This window comes from Triticum dicoccoides, chromosome 4A (assembly GCF_002162155.2).
Source record: "Triticum dicoccoides isolate Atlit2015 ecotype Zavitan chromosome 4A, WEW_v2.0, whole genome shotgun sequence".
NCBI classification, from domain to species: domain Eukaryota; kingdom Viridiplantae; phylum Streptophyta; class Magnoliopsida; order Poales; family Poaceae; genus Triticum; species Triticum dicoccoides.
The window spans coordinates 140,771,339-140,776,697 of record NC_041386.1 but is presented as its reverse complement, the minus strand read 5'-3'; positions in this window follow the sequence as shown (position 1 = coordinate 140,776,697).

The window sequence follows — 5,359 nt, the reverse complement described above, 5'->3', positions numbered from 1 at the left end:
CCAAAATTTTGCCCATGGGTATATATAGCCCGACCCTGTCGGTGTGACCGAGTGGAACAACTCGGTGGCACCGAGATGCATAACTGCAAGCAGTTACTGCAACTCGGTGTGACCGAAAAGTTCAAATTGGTTGCACCGAGATTGAAAACCTAGATCGACTTAGTGATCTCGGTATGACCGAAATGGGTGAATCGGTCAGACCGAAACACACAAGGAAGTTTTGGAAGTTTAAATCTATGACGAATCAGGGACTCCGAGTGCTCCTCACACAGAGTGGTTCGAATCTGACTTGATCAAATTTTGTGATGTAGCATGAATAGAGTTTGAGACGAGAAAAGCATAGATAGCTAGAGAAGGTTCTTAGGCATTCTTGTCCATCCACTTGGCCAAAATAAAAGGAAACCAAACAATCAAAACAACAAGTGGATGTCCTCGAATGAGTAAATTATGCAACCAACATGTTCACACAATAAAATGACAAATGAAATATGTGACAAAGCATGCACAAACAATTCTAGCATCTATCAAGCAATTGGTGATGACTAGGTCATCTATATATGAGTATATTGACTTAGGAGTCAAATGAGAACATTTGATCATAGGTCATACTCATCGTTTAAGAACAAGTGGGGTTACCACTTTTACATAAAGTGTTGTTGTGTTCACACCATTAGAGTTGCTTTAACTCAATTGTTAGAGTAAAGCCCCCCTAGATGCGAGATCCCCCTAAGAGGGATGAACTAACCTTGGGTTTTGTCGATGATGACTTCATGTAGATGTTGAAGATGTGGATGCTCAATGTTGATGTAGATCATTTGGAGCTATCCTTTGGAGTGAGTTGCACTTTCAATACCTACACGGGTTAGTCCCACAAGGAACAAACAAGGATATCCATAGACATAGAGTGATGCACACACAAGATGATGTCTATGAAAACTTTAGGTTACCTTGTCCCTTGTCTTACCAACAAGAGGGTTTGTGACTCCTTGAACTAGTGCAAGATGTGGAAGTTGATTGCACTCGTTCTTGCCAAAATGATAAGAGTGAAATATGTTGGCGGAGTCACCCTCAAGAACTCTCTAGTTCTTCTTCTTCGGGATCCACACCATCTTGATGGGAATCCTCGGAGTTGTAGTTGTACGTGATGAAGTGGAACTTGATGTAGTCTTGGGAACCCACTTGACCAAGGCCTTAGGAGCTTCTTCAAATGCATCAATTTCCTCTTGAAGCTTGTCCTTTCCTTTTTGCTTGTGGTCTTGTGGTGGAAGATCATCTTGAGCTTGTGTTCCTTTGAAAGAAGTAGGATCATACTTCTCTTGTTGAGTAACAAACTTCGTCTTGGGGTCTTGATCTTCTTCCCACTCAACTCCATTGGCATTGAACTTTCGTTCAAAACCAATACCTTGATTCTTCCGGTGCCTTCCTTCCTTGCGTACAATTTCCTTGAATTGCTTACTCTCGGCAAGGCTCTTGTAAACACCTTTTTCTATAATTCCCTTCAATAAGCTATTTTCTTGCTCAAGTGTAACTTGGCTAAGAGAATCATTAGTGGAATCAAGAGAACTACTAGAAGAAACAACATTGGATTTAGCATGATTATTGTTACTACTAGAAGAAGAATCTTTCTTGTTCTTGTTACTAGACTTGACTTGAGGCATGTAAGTGGATAAGAGTAAACGCTTGGCAATGTAAGAAGAACTTTTCTTGCGAAGATCATCATTGATTGCCTTTAAGAACTCATGCTCTTGCTCAAGATTGAGCTTCTCAAAACGTAATTTCTCATGAGTCCTTAAAAGTTCTCGATGATCTCCTAAGATAGTTTCATGAGCTAACTTAAGAGTGTTTAGTTCTTTAGTTAGAGACTCAATCTTCTCCTTATCATTGTCATTTGTTTCATCTTGATTAGCATGATTAATTGACGTTTCATCATAGTATTTATCACTATAGTTGTCAACAAGTAAATCATCATCACCTAACAAGTCATCTTCATCACTATTGAAATCAACATACTCGGGGTGTGATACCTTTGGACCTTTGGCCATGAAGCATCTTCCAATTCCTTCATTTGGTGAATCAAATATGTCGTAGGAGTTGGTTGACACAAGTGCTAGACCGGCAACACCTTCATCTTGAGTATATTCGGAGTCGGAGTGATAACTTCTCTCGGAGTCATTATCGGAGTCGGAGCCGGATACCCATTCACCAACATGAGCTTGATGTCTTCGTTTTGTGTAGCTCCTTGATGACTTGTCCTTCCTTTCCGAATCCTTGCTTCTCCGAGAGGGTCTTGTTCATATCGATCATCCCTACTCCTTCTCTCCCTTGATGGTGATTCTTCTCTTCTACTTCTTCTTTTGGGAGAATCTTCTCTTCTCTTGTGGGGAGCCATACACTCATTGGAGTAGTGTCCGGGTCTTCCACAATTGTAGCAGTTTTGCTCTCGACTAGAAGATCTTTTGTCATTGTAGGACCTTGACTTGGAACTTCTCTCTTTGCTTCTATTCTTGTAGAATTTGTTGAAGTTCTTCACCATTAGGCTCAATTCTTCATTGAAGGTTTGTTTCTCACTTGATGATGTGGGGGCTTAACATGAGGCTTTGTAAGCAACACTTGACTTGTTATGGAGCTCCTCCTTATCCTTGAGTGACATCTCATGAGCAACAATTCTTCCAATGACTTCCGTTGGCTTGAGATCTTTGTAATTTGGCATCATTTGGATCAATGTGCATACGGTATCATATTTTCCATCCAAGGCTCTTAGGATCTTCTTGATGATGAATTTGTCGGTCATCTCTTCACTTCCTAAGCCGGCAATCTCATTTGTGATAAGAGCAATCCTAGAGTACATTCCAGCGACACCTTCACCATCCTTCATTTTGAACTTGTCAAGTTAACTTTGAAGCACATCCAACTTGGATTCCTTGACAGAGTCGGTACCTTCGTGCATATCAATCAAAGTATCCCAAATTTCCTTTGCATTCTCAAGACGGCTGATTTTGTTGAATTCTTCAGGGCACAATCCGTTGAGGAGGATATCACAAGCTTGAGCATTGTATTGTAGCATCTTCAACTCATCCGCAGTAGCTTCACGATTTGGTTTTCTCCCATCAAAGAATTCACCTTGCAAGCCAACACACATAATAGCCCAAACGGCAGGGTTATGTCCAAGAATATGCATTTTCATCTTATGCTTCCAACTAGCAAAATTAGTGCCATCAAAGTAAGGACCTCTACGGTGATAATTTCCCTCGCTAGACGCCATACTCTCCTAGGTTGTGAAACCAAGGCTATGACCACCAAAAGCTATGGAAATCAAAGCAAATGGAGACCAAAGCTTTGATACCACTTGTAGGATTGAAAGTATGTCTAGAGGGGGGGGGTGATTAGACTACTTGACCAATTAAAAATCTATCCTTTTCCTAATTTTAGTCTTTGGCAGATTTTAGCTATCTTAGCACAAGTCAAGCAATCTTAACACAATTCAAGCAAGCATGCAAAGAGTCTATGAGCAGCGGAAAGTAAAGCATGCAACTTGCAAGAATGTAAAGGGGAGGGTTTGGAGAATTCAAACGCAATTGGAGACATGGATGTTTTGTCGTGGTTCCGATAGGTGGTGCTATCGTACATCCACGTTGATGGAGACTTCAACCCACGGAGGGTAACAGTTGCGCGAGTCCACGGAGGGCTCCACCCACGAAGGGTCCACGAAGAAGCAACCTTGTCTATCCCATCATGGCCATCGCCCACGAAGGACTTGCCTCACTAGCGGTAGATCTTCATGAAGTAGGCGATCTCCTTGCCCTTACAAACTCCTTGGTTCAGCTCCACAATCTTTGTCGGAGGCTCCCAAGTGACACCTAGCCAATCTAGGAGACACCACTCTCTAAGAAGTAACAAATGGTGTGTTGATGATGAACTCCTTGCTCTTGTGCTTCAAATGATAGTCTCCCCAACACTCAACTCTCTCTCACAGGATATGGATTTGGTGGAAAGAAGATTTGAGTGGAAAGCAACTTGGGAAGGCTAGAGATCAAGATTCATATGGTAGGAATGGAATATTTTGGCCTCAACACATGAGTAGGTGGTTCTCTCTCAGAAAATGTGTATTGGAAGTGTAGGTATGTTCTGATGGCTCTCTCCATGAATGAAGAGTGGGTGGAGGGGTATATATAGCCTCCACACAAAAACTAACCGTTACACACAATTTACCAATCTTGGTGAGACCGAATTGAGAAACTCAGTCGGACCTCATCCCTCCTTGATAGTATTGGCTTTTCCTATAGACTCAATGTGATCTTGGATCACTAAAATATAAAATATAGAGTCTTGAGCTTTGAGCTTAAGCCAATCTTTTTGGCCTTAATATTTTGAGGGGTCCACTTTCCTCATCCATGCCATGCCATTCATTGAGCTTTTCCTGAAATATTAATCTTGGAATAGCATTAGCTCAATGAGCTATATGTTGTTAGGAATTACCAAAACCACCTAGGGATAGTTGCACTTTCAAAAAGACTATCACTTATAATGTTGTTCTTCTTGTTCCTACCGCTTATATTGAGAAACCACCTTTTCTTGTTAGAATAAAGGATCATGCTAAAGCTTCAACTGTGGTTTGCAAGAGTAATGCTAGAACACCTATACCCCTTGAGCAAATTAAAGTTGATCCTAGTGTTGCTATGGTTAAAGATCTATTGGTCGATAATATTGATGGGCATGTTATTTACTTTTGTGATGAAGCTGCTGGAATTGCTAGACCCGATACTAAAGATAAACATAGACCTATTGTAGGCATGCCTATTGTTTCTGTTAAAATAGGAGATCATTGCTATCATGGCTTATGTGATATGGGTGCTAGTGCGAGTGCAATACCTCATTCCTTATACAAAGAAATTATGCATGATATTGCACTTGCTGAGATAGAAGACATTGATGTTACTATTAAGCTTGCCAATAGAGATACTATTTCACTAGTTGGGATTGTTAGAGATGTTGAAGTCTTGTGTGGGAGAGTTAAATATCCCACTAATTTTCTAGTTCTTGGTTCCCCACAAGATGACTTTTGTCCCATTATATTTGGTAGACCGTTCTTGAATATTGTTAATGCTAAGATAGACCGCAAAAAGGATATTGTTTCTGTTGGTTTAGGGGATATGTCTCATGATTTTAATTTTGCTAAATTTCGTAGACAACCCCATGATAAAGAATTGCCTAGTAAAGATGAAATTATTGGTCTTGCTTCTATTATCGTGCCTCCTAATGATCCTTTAGAACAATATTTGCTAGACCATGAAAATGATATGTTTATGAATGAAAGAAGGGAAATAGATGAAGTATTCCTTAAACAGGGACCTATTTTGAA